The 14803-nt window shown below is 43.6% G+C and overlaps 1 protein-coding gene across 6 annotated transcripts in view; it reads right to left on the bottom strand.

Annotated features, from left to right (window-relative positions):
• NCKAP5 (NCK associated protein 5) overlaps positions 1-13789 on the bottom strand; it is a 223919-nt gene extending 210130 nt beyond the window's left edge. For all 6 annotated transcript variants that reach the window (XR_012581905.1, XM_074547930.1, XM_074547932.1 and 3 more), the window contains exon 1: positions 13717-13789. The gene's annotated coding sequence lies outside the window, so the exon portion shown is untranslated. The remainder of the gene's footprint in view (positions 1-13716) is intronic.
• Between the last annotated feature and the right edge of the window lie 1014 nt (positions 13790-14803).

The following is a 14803-nucleotide window of genomic DNA, read 5'->3' as shown; positions in this document are numbered from 1 at the left end:
ACTGAAAATGCTACTACAAAAAGAGTGTACTGTCATCCTTTCAAAAGTAAACACAATCTAAAAAAAGGCTTTCTGTTTAGAAAGTGGATCAGGGAAGCAAACACCTTCATGAAACCCCAGACAAATGAAACTCTCTTGGGGCATTTTAAATAATTTTCTCCAAGGACAGCAGCCAGCTCTGCTCAGTGAGTGAGGCCAGCTTCTCAGAGCTCAAACAGCATCAACTTCAATGGAAGTTCAAACAAAACAAGTCATTTAAAAGATATGGATGAATAAGGATTAAGATGTGTTAGTGTTCAGGCATTTCCAAACATATTAAATGTATATTAAGAAATGCTAACTGTCTGAAGTATTAAAATGGAAATGCTTTCAGCAGTTCAAATGTCAACCAGACACTTAGGCAATTCCACATTTCTCCAGTTTCAGCAAAAAAACTCCATGTTTTGAAATCATTTGATGTTTGAATAAAGCTCTTTGCCATTTTCGACAGCAGATGCATTGTATCTGGGTAATGAACTGTGCTCTGAAATAACTTATTACAGTCATCACCACAGCCAGCTACATCACCTTTGGCAGAAAGCAAAATAAAAATCACACAGCGCTCACAGAGCATCACTACAAGGATTACTTCATTTACAGAATCAGGAAAAGCTCCATTTCAAATCAAGGTATTGATTATTTCAGAATTTAATCTCGCAGTCAAAAGCTGTAACAAGAAAATAAATCCAATAAAGGGCATTTTCCAATTAAGTAAGTGACCCTAATCTTGATTTTAAATTTCTTTGATATTAGAGATCATAAAGTAGAACTACACTTTAAGTATCCAGGTTATTAGAGTAGGAATTAAAACAGACACATATAAAACAGGTAATTAATTTTATAGGTAAATCTCCCACATCAGGGCCATGCCTTTAGTATATAAGATCAAAACAGCTGAGACAAAATTCATACATTGGTACCTTGAGGTTTTTCTGCTTAAACCTAAGCTTACCTTGATTTCCTTACCTTATTTTAATAATAAAAGGGTCAGAATGAGGCTGTAACAAGCACTTATTTAACATCCACTCCCAATAACCAGCAATTGTCTTAGAGAAAACCAACAGGAGCAAACTCCTCCATTCCCTGGGTTCATTAGCAAAATTGCAACTGTGGCTTTTCACAGTGATTTACAAGAATGTAAAAAGAGCTGGAAGCTCTTATCTGCACAGAATATATGTTATTAATGGTCTAAGTTGTCATACAGGTGGTCAAAACTCAGGAGATCAATATCCAAGAGATGTTTGGGTTCACTTTCCTCCCCAAAAGTCCCCAAAGCAAAATAGAATTGCTTCTCCTTTTTCACCAGGCTGCAAGAACCAGCAGACTTTGATAGGCTGCGGCACTTCCATGTTGACATATTTTCCTTAACAAGATATTGTCTTAATTAGTTTCATCTTCCATTTGGAGGTTATCTAGAAGACAAGTTAAGGATTTTTTTTAGTGAAGCAGAAAAAGCCCATATGTTTTTAGGTTGTGTATCTTTCCCTATTATACCTGCTCATTACTGCACATCCCACAAAAACAGTTTTCACAGCTGACACTGAAAGCTGTTATCATCTAATTTCACATGGAAATGAAATGCTAGGATATCTTTCTGCACAAAATACCCACATATTCATCACTTCATCAGACATTTTTGGTGAGCAGGCATGACCCAGACACAGAGGTTGCCTTGCCCTAAACCAAAGCCTTTACCCTACCAAGTTAAAGCCAGAACAAGTCTGCCAAGCTCAGTGTGTTAGCTGGCATAAAGCCACATGCTAAATTCAAAATTATTTTAGTTAGCATACTGCTGCTTTTTTCCCAGTCTCAGGTAAAGATAAGGAAAGGACAGAAAAGGATAAACTCTCCAGGTATATGAGGTCTATCAACAGGTACTTTCCCCCAGCACTGTCTTGTGAAAACACTATGAAAAACTGTACCTACATATAGGCAGTGCTTCTGTATGCATCTATAAAAACTACAGCTTTAAAAATCCTGAGCTTCCAATTTCTCAGAGTTGCAGGTGACAGACAGAGAAAACTATTTTCTAGATAGGTGGGGAATAATTTCTCTTTTCCGCTATACACAGATCATAGTCTACACGGTTTCCCAAAGACATACTTTCTTTAAAGGCAGCAATATTTTTGGAGCATTACCTGCAAAAATACAAATTAACTTTTCTTCTATGAGGAAAATTTTTCTCAGCGCAGACAAGTACCAATAGTCAAAAGTATTAATGAAGAAGAGTATTTAAGACCACTAGAAAATGATGCCCATGATACCAAGCAGTAATTTAACACTTTAAACAGGCAGCCAGATGGCTGGTTTCAGTCAGCCCATTTCCCCTGACATGTATTTAATCAGCTGAGTTACCCCAGACAAACAAGCAGCATGGATTTCCAAGGGCAGGACAATGATGGAGTGGGATAACTGGAGCTGGAGACCAGCAGGGTTTGGAAATTACTTCAGGCTGGGGCTCAGCAGCCCTTGGCAGCCCAGGGGCTCAGCCCTGCTCCCTGTGCCAGCAGGACAAGTCAGGCACCTGCTGGAAGCCCCAGTGGCTCAGCAGGCCCTGCAGGACATTCCTCCAGGGCAGCCACAATGCCCCAGATGGGCTTTTAATGACAGTCCCTCTGCTCCACTGCCTCCAGCCACCCTGGAGGACTCACATCCCTCTGCCAGGGCCTGCCAAAATCCACACAGGGAGAGATCTGCTGCAAAGGGAGGGGAACAAAACCCTGTCCTGTGTCCCTGCCACAAAGCAAAATTCCCTCTGAGTCTTCAGACTTTCAGCCTATTCAGTACAGACCTCCAGCCACTGTCACACTCTGGCTGGACTTTTGCATTTAGGTTATAAATCTGCTCCTTCCTCAATGGTCAGAGGATTTTCCCAGGAATTCCCTGGCCAACCACCAAACAGTCCCACTAAAGGCCAGAACCATGTTTTATTATTTAACAGTAGCCCCAATGTCCATCCTCTCTATACCTGCATTAATTCTCTCCACACCCTCTCCTTCTGTATTCCCACAAAGCACTCTGCTTTTCACTGGGGTTTTAACTCTGCTGAAGTCAATGAGTTCTCACCAGTTCTAATACATGTGTGTTGGTGCTGGTTTTCCTAAGCAAACTTGGTTTGATCCTGAAGTCAATGATTATGGACAGATCCACTCAGGAATATGTGTGTACTGTCCCTGGACATCCCAGAAGAGGACAAACCTGGGGAGAGCCAACATTACAATCTCTGAAGAGGTTAAAGCAGCAGGATCAGTAATTGCAGGGAACTGACAGAGCCCCTACTGTTATTTTACACAAAATGAAAAAAGGTGTCATAAATTTTCACAAATTGATCAAATATTACAATTTGAGTACTCAAACACTTCTTTCTACCTCAGCACTCTACAGGAAATGTGCAGTTTGAGGTAGTAATGGAACCACATTAATGACTCTTTGAACCAGCCCAAATTTGAAACAACGTGCCTTGAGCCTCACTGCAGAAAGAAATGAAGACATTACCCATGCCAACCACAAGAAATAATCTCATACTCAATGCTCAGTTACACACCATACTGTTCTATTATTTACTGCCCTTTTTATGCTCTTCTATGCATGTAACATTGTCTTTATTTTAAACTAGGCAAAGTTTGAGAGCTTTCCTGAGAGGCAAGGATTTTGTTTTTCATTTCATTTTTAAAAGGAATTAAAAATCTAGATCATGACATCCAACAACAAACAACAGTGGAAGTCAGTGCCAGGCTTGCTTATTTCTCAGAAATAAAGTTGAGCAGTCTCAGACCTTGTCATTTGAGCAAAGATTGCATTTTGGCATATCAGATGCTGCAGTAATGGGATTTTGTAAATCTGAAATGCATTCATATTGTGTACATAAAAAAATCTCTTGATGTTGTACTTAGTTCAATGCTCTTTTTCATCATATGTACCAACCCATGCCCCCCTGCGTTCAACAGCTAATAACCAATACATCTGATGAAAATTAATTGTCTTGACAGCTTGCATAAAAACTATAAAGGTGCAAAGGAAAAATGCTGTGGCAGCATTTTCTTTCTCTGTAGGACAGTAGCTATGGAAACTATCTTCAGAGGCCAACTGGCCGCCATCCCAGTGCAGCACAAAAAAATCAAAATGCTACTTTTAGAGGGTTAGTCAGTGGCACCAGTCATAATTATCAACATCTATGATGTTGCTGCACATTAGCCACAGCAAAATATTGGTTGATGTTGTTGGGAGCAAAGCTGATATTATACCACTATTACAGACCTGGATAACACAGAGCCTTATAAACTGTACTCATACTGATTATGATAACATGTCAAAAATTGCATAAAAACATGTAAAAATAGCTGTCTAAAATATCCATGTGAAAACCATCCAATCTCCTAACAGAAAATATTTTATTCCTTATTATGATTGAAATACTCAGGTAAATACTTGCAGATGAAGAGGAAATCTCTAATGATGCTATTTAACTGTCACATTTCATTAAGTGAGACTTCTCCTTTCTGAAGGGTTTTATCCCATATAGCTAGCCTGAACAAAAGCTGTGATTTCTAATACAGTCTGACAAAATCATCATTTTTTATGAATGTTGAGAGATTATGAAGGATTTTTCCCTAAAAAGATAAAGTACAAAGGAGCCAGAGGTTCATTATTGCAAATGCATGTGGCAACTTTCACTGCCTGCCACGGAGGAGTTCCTGTGGAAATGCAGTCACAGGTCATTGATGAGACTTCAACCTTTGAAGAAATATGTCTTCCAGCCAGAACAGTACTCAAAAATAGGAAGATTTCAGTCAATAAGAAACTTACGTATAAGGAAGAAAGCTGGAGTATAAATACACATCAAGTATATACACAGAGGTTGGTATTTCACTCAACCACACAATTTTGTGACTGGGGCATTCTCCAGTGGGTAATTTCTCTCCCTGTGATACCTTTCTCCAGTTTCCCTGCAAACTCCTGCTCTGACACCAGCAATTCTTATTTAAAAGGCTTATGAAGACTACTCAGGAAGGGCAGATTTTACAGAGCAGGTTTATATCCCGTCAAGAGCCAGATTCTCCCCAGGGCCACCCTGCACTGGCTGGGTCTGCTGGGGGCTGTGCAAATGGAACCTCTTGAAGGATCTGACTTGAAACCTTGGGACCTTGACATGCACTACAAAACCAAACATGAGCATGGCTGAGGCAATGGGCTGCCAGCCTGTTATCCTGGTAACCTCTGAGCAGCCACAAATCAATGATGGCCTCATTCAAAAAAGTCTATGCCTCTGGGCAGAAAATAAAAAATAAGGCATGTACTAAAATACAGCACATTTAGACAACTTTAAAATTCAATTTAGCTGACAGATTCAATTGCTGTTATCCACCTATGTCTGCATCCCCATGCTGCTGCTCCCACTGAGGAGCTGTGACCCATCTCCTCCTCAGCTCACCAGGATCTGCTGTAAGAGCTGGGACCCAGCTGCATTCACAGCAGCACATTTTGCCTGCTGAAGATCCTCTAACCCAACCACTCCACTGGCCAGCTCACTCCAAATGGAAGCAAAGTAAGTGATTTTCAGGCTTTTAAACCAATGTGAATTACTATAAATAACAAGTAGGTCAAGACCATGTTTTCTTTTGCATTTTCTCTTGCTCACAACAAATGATCCAATCCTGACCCCTGCAGGTCCCTCTTCAGGATGGTACAGCCTCCCCTTTGGGGCTGACTAGGTGAGGTGGCACAGGGGCAGCCCCAGGGAAACCCAAACATTATTTTCCACTCACCCTGGTCTGTCTCCTTGTAACCTTAGTCACAACCTTCAACAATCCTGCAAGCGCTGTATGATTTTCCACAGATGAAAGTTTTTTTCTTTTATAGAGGAAAGATGTCTAAGCTGTGTTTTTTTGCAGATCTAACAATACATCCCTGTTCCTTATTTTTAATAAATTAGCAGTGTTGAGCAGCTTTCTCTATAAAGCAGCAGATGTAGTCTCTCAGAAATAGTTATTTACTTATACTACCTATTAGACAGTCAAAGAAATAAATTAAGACCTTCAATGCAGTCTTAATCCAACTATTTCACTGACTGACTGAGTGCCTCACCATTGGGAAAAGGAGCTTTCACACATCCTATCCAGACCTCACTGATGGGATAATTTGTAATTGCACTGTAAAAGAAAAACAATAACCCCACAACAAAAAGGGGCAAGTTTTCTGCAGGCAGAGGGAGATTCACTACTGCTTCAAATGGGAAGGGAAACCCAGATACAGGGCTGTGATTTCATCCTGTCATGTAGGAGCTCTGCATCTGACATATTGACTGGGGTAACTGGAGGGAAGAGGATCATGCCATGCCTAGATCCCCCCAGTGCCATCAATAAATCCATGCCTGGCTGGAACTGTGGGTTATATTTTAGATCTAACAACAGCTCTCACTAATTCACCCGTTACCTTTACATGGTTATATCAGCAGAAAATTGCAGAAAAACAGACCAGAATTATTACATGCCTCACACTTGGTTTGATCCAGCTACTACTAAACAAACCAAGTTATGGTTCAGCTAACTTGGATCTGAGTCAAAAATACGTGGGCCATGCTGCCACCAGAAAAGAGGAGATTAACAGAACTGAAAGGAGGGACAATAGGGTTTGTGTGCCAAAAGCCTGAATCTTTTCCTGTGTTAATCCCAACAGAGACATCCATGACTGAAAACCTTGTCTTGCCTACCATCCCTAAGACTATCACAGCTACATGCTGCTGAGTGAAGATGTTAAGGAGATCAATCCAGACTCTAATAATATTTATCTAAGTATTGCTAAAAATATCTCTCTTAGAAAAGCCTTTACATGACAAGGGAGAGATAAACTCACATATTGATACATCCCATACTATCCAACCTCCACCCTTGCAGAAAACCCAGAATCAGACAAAAAAATGTACAATAAATAATAAAGCATGTTTTCATTACTCTAGGAAATAAATCCATCAGGGACCACTACCACCATATGCTTTAACAGTGCACAGTACACCAATAAGTTAAGAGCAATGGCTTTTAACAAAAAAATATTTAACTAGTTATGAAAAATCTGATTCTTTCTTTTACACGAGTACTTCTACCCTAGAAAACAATTCTCAGTAAAATAAAAGATTTCTAACACCTGTTAATGCCACACTTATTTCCTACAAGTTTTATGGTTTGGTCTCACCCCTCTCTGAAATTCATGCTGTTGCAGATCGTAATATCTTTTTCCACACCTTCTGTCACAACTTGCAACACCTGTATCACAAATCTCGAGACTGAACAGGTTGTTCTACTGCATTTTTTTATTCCTTTAGTTCTGACACTTTCCTAACTCAGCTTTTCAAACTTAATAGAATATCCCATTGCAGTCAAGTATTTTCTGCCTTTGATTAATTTGTGCAAACCTACAGTTCTTTTCCAGAACAAGTCCACATTTTCTTCCAAGAGGAAGCAAATCAAAATTCAAGAAGGTAATTTCCTTCCTCCTCACCTGCCAAGATCATGTTGATATCTCAGTCCCTCCTCTCACCTGGTCTCCTTACTCTTTCTTAAGAGTTCTGCTGTCCCTGATTTCAGCTCCTTGCCATACAGGTTTATTACAGTTTTTCCTGGCTTAAAAACAACAGACATCCTTGACTTTACTTCATTCTCTGAACATCGAACAACTACACTGCCATTTATCCTCATCCTTCTTCTAGTCTTTCCTATCAAAATACCAGAAGTGGTGTTTGACCCTCTGTGAGTTGCAATCTCAGGAAGCAATTCCTAACTCCTCATCAGGGAGCCTGAAGCCTTCTCCTCTCAAACAAGAAGCTGCTTTACACGGAGTCCAGAAGAGGAAACCTTGGGATGTGCTGGGACTTCCTGGGTTTCAGGTATGGAGTTTGGGCAGAGGCAGCCCAAAACATCATCATTGTAGGCTCCTGTTATCCACCAGTCACATTTGGACCTGTAAGACACAGTGTCAGCCATGGAGGCTCAGCAGTTCTGAAGCAGCTCTTCAGATATCCAGCCTAGTGAGAATGTCAGGCTTTGAGAACAAACAGAACCCCTGACATCAAAACAAATCTATTCTTGCTCTCTGACTAACAATTCCTCATGTTTCTTTGTACCCTGCAGCCTAACTCTCTCATCATTTGCTGAGCTGTGTTTCACACATACAATGTCAAGTTTGGGAGACAGACATTCTTTGTGATCATATTTTAAGATATTAGGTGCATTTGAAGTGCCAATTCAATGTGAAGAGGAGCATTTTCTCACTGAAAACTTGATGTGTGTTGATATTCAAGGTTTTGGGCCCACCATTCATGATAGCTTGCCTTGATTTCCCCTGCAGCTGTGCTCCAGGACAGCACCCTGAGCACCCCATATATAACACAGATGCAGCAAGGTCCCCAGCAGCTGACTCCTTGCTGGATGCCCAGGACAGCAGCTGGTGCAACCTCTTGGGCCAGCTGGGAGATGAAGTGGAGGTGTGGTCCTGGACCCACCAGGGATCACAGCAAATAATCAAGTTTTTTCTCATTTGTGCCATGTCAGTTGGTAATACCAGTACTTCTTGTCTGTGTTCTACTAAAGTGCCATACCAAATATAAAGTTATTTAACAAGAGTGAGCATTAAAAAAAAAAAAAAAAAAAAATCAAACCATAGCCATGTACAACACCACTGTAATTGTTAATTTCCATTAGATAAGATTGAAAATTGATATTTACTCATCTCCAGGATACAAGCTCTAGCTGTAGGAGTAAAGCCAATGTTACTGGAGAGAGAGAGCCCTGCAGCAAAACTTAGAGCAAATTGTTCCTGCGTTATGAACAACACCTATCTAGAGCTCAGATACCAGAGGCATTCCCAGCAGTCTTCTCTACTACCACATGCGCTATTTACATGAAAAAATATTTTTATATGCTTGAAGGTTGGCATGTCAGATTCCCATTAACACCACCAGGAATGCCTGCAATTCAATCTCCTGTTCAGTAGCCACCAGGAATCACTTTATTGCAGATGCCAAGAAGGCCAGGACGCAACACATGGTTACTGTGGCTCCCCTGGTAGCTCTGGTCCTCTCCCAAACCCAACAGAAAGATGCATTTATTGCACTGGGTTTGGCCCACATTCCCCTCTGACCACATGCCACACAGGTGTGTCCTTAGCCAGGACACTGCTGCCCTTCAGGGTGCAGGAAGGCACTGAGCTCATCATTCCACAAATGCCAGCTGGCCCCTGTGCCTGAGTCTGGGAACATCCACTGGAATGCACACATACACAGAGGGCATGCAGAAGAGGTGCACAGGCAGCCAATTTAAAGAAGAGGAGAGAGAGGGAAAGAAATGGAAGAAAAGTTCTGTAAAGATCGATGTCTTTTGCCACATAAATAACTATTTACGGCAGTGAAACCTGAAATTATAATTTGAAATGCTTAAAGCATGTAGCTCACCTTCAGAACAAAAAAAAAAAAAAACACTCAGAATAAGGATGTGGTAGACTCAGGCACTAATTACTTTATCATCACAACTATACAATGGGATAAGGATTTTAGCTTCCTGTAGTGGCTCAGATCAAGAGCATGGGTAAAACCTTGGCACAGAGAAGAACTGAGAGGATTCAAGTGGACATAATGAGAGAGCAGCTGCATTGTCCATTTAGAACAACACAGGCCATCAGGAGCCAAGAGCCTTTTTAGAGGGGTTTATACACAAAGCAAGGGAAGTTATTAGAAGGTGGAAAAAAGATGTACATGGATAGCAACTGGTATATGTTTGGCTCAGACACTTGGAACCACATGGATTTAAGAGAAATCCTATAAAGTGAGACAGGGAAAAGAAGAACACTTATTTTTGTTCTTTCACAGCACACAGCAGTGTTGAGAACTTTGCTTCTGTAATATAACAAACTTTTTTTTCCTCACATATTGGTTTTTCCTTCATGATCTTACTTTCATTCTGATTATTCTGAGGAATAATTTATGTTTCAGATGCCAACTGTCAGTGCACACACCACACAGCAAGACGCAGAAGTACTTGATTCTCCTTTATGAGCCATTAATTTCTGCACTTTAAAGATTGTCTCTGCAAAAAAAATAAAAAAAAAGCTTCCTATTTTCATTTCAAATGATAAGTATAGAACTAAAAACAAATTCTCAAAGAAACAGACAACTTGAGGGTTTCTGACATAAGTCTTGCTGCATAACTTTCTCTTAAGGTTTAAATCATTTGAATATATCAAAACTATTATGTATATTCTTTAAAATTCCATTCACATCAGCTTGAGACTGTAACCATCACCTAATGTTCTAATACCATCAATTCTTTCATAATTCCTAGGAGTTTCCATTATATGGCATCTAAATATCAAATAGTTAAACCAAGAAACAGAATTTTGCTGCTGTAATAATCCCTCCAGACCTTCTTCAGAATGAAAGCATAAACACAAATCCTACCATCAACCTTCTGGTTGATGTTTTTACACAAATATTTTTAAAATTGCCCTTTCCTTCCCTCCTTTCTGAGCAGTGAAAATTCTGCATCACTGCTCTGATAGTCTCAACTTCACCATGGTGCAGTTTCAGGTGGAAAAAGAGGGTTTGAACATCCATGGAAACATCAGCCAAGAGCAGAAACACCATGCCTGTGTCTTAAATACCAGTCCCAGGTCAGTTCCACCACTTGATGGGATTATGTTTTAGCTAAATCCAACAGCAGCTATTGAATTGCCCTTCCTGAGAACTGGAGCAAAGCAAAGGGGATTGGGTTGTTTGGAGTTTTTTGTACAGCACCTGTTTGCAAGGTGCAAGTGAACAGGAACACACACACTTAGCTTTACATGGAGAGTAGCCTATCTATTTCAGTGCTGTAACTCCCAGGTTAAGCAGGTGTCTAACTGGTGGCAAAATCAGGGTCTTAAAAGGAAAATTAATTAGTGTAAGAAGTGGATTTATGCACAACACCTGGCTGCTGCTGCTGCTGGGCTTATCTGTGTAGGGATTTATCTGGTAGAGACAAGCAGTGGTGTAGCAATAATGTTCTACAACTGTTGTAACCAACCCTACATGGCACAGAAGAAGAGTTAACCATTAATAATTTTTACAGAAAGAGAAGTTTTTTGCTAAAGAAAGAGTGTAACATGAAGTGCTACAAAGCATACATTTAAACATCAAGAAGAAAAACTTGTCAGTAAGAGCATGCTAAATGAAATAAACTGCAAAAATGGAGATGAGGAAAAGCTGAAGTGGGAATAAATTTCCTAGGAAATACTCTAGAAAGGAGACCACACTGAAAAAGCCAAAAAGCACAATACATACAATATGTATGTATACAATACAAATGTATACAATAACATACAATGTTTCTGAGCTAAAGTATATAATCTTCCTGTCCATGATGTTCAGTGAAAGGGGAAAGAATAAGAGAGATGCTGAAACTACTGTGAACATTTTATATTTTTTGGTTTTCCATCAGAGCTCTGCTCTCACCATCCAATCCATCCTCCCTGATGAGCACACCACTGAAGTGGGGACACACCACATGGGTCACTTTAACTCTGCAAATTGTGCTGTGACACGAGTGGGACTGCTCCACCGACACAGGGAACCTCCATGTCCAAGGATTGGTGGGAAGGGGGATCACAGCACAGGCTCCAGCTGCTCTGGGAACAGGCAGGGCTTCAGACAGGACAGCCCAGCCCCGCTCAGGCTCCCTCTGCACACCCAGAACCCAGCGGGTCACAAAGAGTGCTGTAACCTGGATGGCTCCAAATTTTATTGGAGCATTTGTAACACAAATGTACTTTTCCACACTGCTTCCCTCCATGGCACAGCAAATTGCAGGTCCTAAAAGAAACATGTAAATCCATAGCAGCAGAAACCTGATGACATTTCTATTCTTGCTACGGGCAAGCCCCATGTAATGCCAGTGGCATTAATCCCAGTGTTCACTAGCAAAAGGAACTCAGTCCTGGTAAATTCAACCAAAGGCACTCATTGCTTTATGCTGAAAGGGAATTCTGTATTTAGCTTATATGATTTGTTTCCTCCCTTAACAAGAAATGGAAAAGCATTTGTGGTATTCATGGTAAAAAAAAAAAAAAAGTATTTTTGGTTGACCACTGATGACCAGCATAAAAATGTACAAAAAAAATCCTCAGCATTCTGATTACTGCCTAGTTATTCCCCAACCACATTTAAAACTCTAGACTGCCCATTCCAGCATTTCAGTGCAATTTTTATTGACCTACTAACCTGTAACTCTGGGAAGCCTGGAGCTAAGAATGCAATAATGGCTAACAAATACAAATCTCCAAACAGAGTGTAATAACCTTAAGTAAACTACTGCCAAGCAAAAGTCCTGCAGATCAAACAGTTCCCACGAAGCCTTATGCTATTAACTAGCAAAAGAGTCCCATGATATCTCCATAGTCATGCACAATAACAGAGCACTGTGCTTCTGTTTACTTACATAGCTTATCTGCAATCCAGTAATGTATACAGCCAGCCCCTCCGATGTAAATCACTTCTCTGCTTCATGATACTTCCCTTGTTAAAACTTTGCTAGCTTCCTAATGATAAACAGGGGGTTTATCTGGAATATCTGGTTTTAAGGGATGGGCAGTGGACACTTACAAAACCATTTCCATAAGGGGACTCTGAATGGTTACATGGAGAAAAAGAGTTGTTAACATGCAAAATAAAGTTTGCAACAATATGGTATTTATGTGGCTCTGCATTTTTTCTGCAGCAAGGCCCACTCATACTTATTCCACCTTATTTCTGTCATTCCCTGGTTAACCCCATCTCAGGAGATGGATAGTGGAGCTAACATCCTACCACAGCTAAAAAGAAGAATCACCAGCCAAAAGTCTCATGGCCAGCAGTGGGTCACTCAACACTCTGCGTTTACCTCACACCCTACAGCTTTGTGTATTTCAACTCATTTCAGAAATTAGTTTCGTGTCATTTTCTTCTCTACCTAATACACTTCTTCCATGGGGACAGTCTGCATCCAGCCATCAGCGCAAAGTGGAGGGGTCAACCCTTAAACAATCAGGAATAAAATTAAAACAGTAAGAAAACTCATTAGGATGCTCCTTCAAGAGGCACAGAACGGGAACAAAATCCGCTGCCTCTGAAGCAACAGGGCTCGAATGCAGACCTGGGAGGAAAAGGCATGAAAAAAGCGTGTTGTCCTTCTCCTCCGTGCCGAGGAGGGGCTGGGCCGGGCGCGCAGGGGGCGGTGCGGGCTCCGGCCGGCCCGGTCCCGGTCCCGGTCCATCCCGCCCGGCGCTCCAGGACCCGGATCCCATCGGCGCTGGCCGCGGCACGGCCGGCGGGGCGGGCAGGAGGCCGGGCCGGCGATGGGAGTCGGCGGCTGCAGGTGCCTCCCCCGCCCGCGGGCCGCGCCCGGCTCCGGCAGCGCCGCAGGCCCGGGCGGGGGAGCGGCGGGCGCCGCCGGGGCGGGCGCGGGGCGCCGGGGAAGGGGAGGAGACGGCGGCGGCGGGGCGGGCAGGAGGCGCGGCGGGCAGGTGAGGGAGGGAGGGATAGAAGAGTGGATGGATGGATGGATGGATGGATGGATGGATGGATGGATGGATGGATGGATGGATGGATGGATGGATGGATGGATGGATGGATGGATGGATGGATGGATGGATGGAGGCGCGGGAGCGGCCGCTCCTTACCTGGGGCGCGGTGGCGCATCCTGCGGCGGGCGGGGGCCGCGCGTCCCGGCGGGCCGGGGAGCCCCCCGGGGCCGCCCCCCGCCTGGGCAGAGCGGCTGCCGCCCCCCGGGCCGCCCGCCCCGCCGCCGCTCGCCCGCTCCGCTTTGTTCCGCCGCGGCGGCTTCTCCTGCCGCTGCCGCCGCAGCCGCGGGACGCGTAACATGTGCCTGGGGAGGGCGGGCGGGCGGGCGGCTGCCCGGGGTGGCACTTTCGGCGGGGCGGGGAGCGCGGCGGCCGGGCCCCTCCGCCCCCGGCCCCGCGGAGGAGCGGGGCTGTCAGATCCAGCCCATCTGCCGCGATCGCAATCGGTCGCAAGTGAATGGCTCCGACAAATCTGCGGCGGCAGCAGGGGCTCGGCGCGGCGGGGGGGTGGCGGAGGCCGGGCCATTGTGTGCGGCGGCCCCCGGGTGCCCCCGGGCTGGGGGCGGCGGGCGGGGGCTGCCCGGGGTGTCCGGAGCCGCGCAGCCTCCGCTTGGCCGCACCGCGGCCGGGCAGCGCTGCCCGCGGCATGGAGCATCGCGGAGAAAGCCCTCCTTGCTCACAGCCCCGGGTGCAATGCTCGGCTGGAGCCGGTGCCGTCCCAGCTATCCTCCAAAGTTAGCAGAGAGGGATGAGTTGGATGCGCCAAGGGGCAGCGGCTGTGCCCGCCGGGCTGCTGAGGGCCCCATGTGTGACACACAGGTGAAATTCTGCTGGATGGAGACTCACAGGCATGCACGGCACGCTTTTAAACCTCGTAGTATATGAAAGAGCAGTTCCAAAAGAATCGCTGAAAGCTTTGGCATCTGTTAGTCCAAAAATAGCAAGTTAAATTTTTTCCTGGTTAGAAGAAAATCTAAGTGGTACATGAGAGTTATTTGTAGATGCATGGTGTGTGTAAGAGAACCTAAGATGTGGCAAATGTGAGAGAACCTAAGTGAACAGTGAGCAAGAGTTCAGGCAGGATTTCCTAGGTTAAAGAGAGAAAGTGAGAGATCATGGAAACAGGGTGAGAAAAACTGACATAATGCAAATGAGAGGCAGTGGGTGCACTGGAGTGAAGAGACTC

This window comes from Zonotrichia albicollis, chromosome 10, assembly GCF_047830755.1.
Source record: "Zonotrichia albicollis isolate bZonAlb1 chromosome 10, bZonAlb1.hap1, whole genome shotgun sequence".
Classification (NCBI taxonomy): Eukaryota; Metazoa; Chordata; class Aves; order Passeriformes; family Passerellidae; genus Zonotrichia; species Zonotrichia albicollis.
The sequence above is the reverse complement of the archived record's forward strand: the minus strand, read 5'-3'. Positions and strand labels throughout refer to the sequence as shown.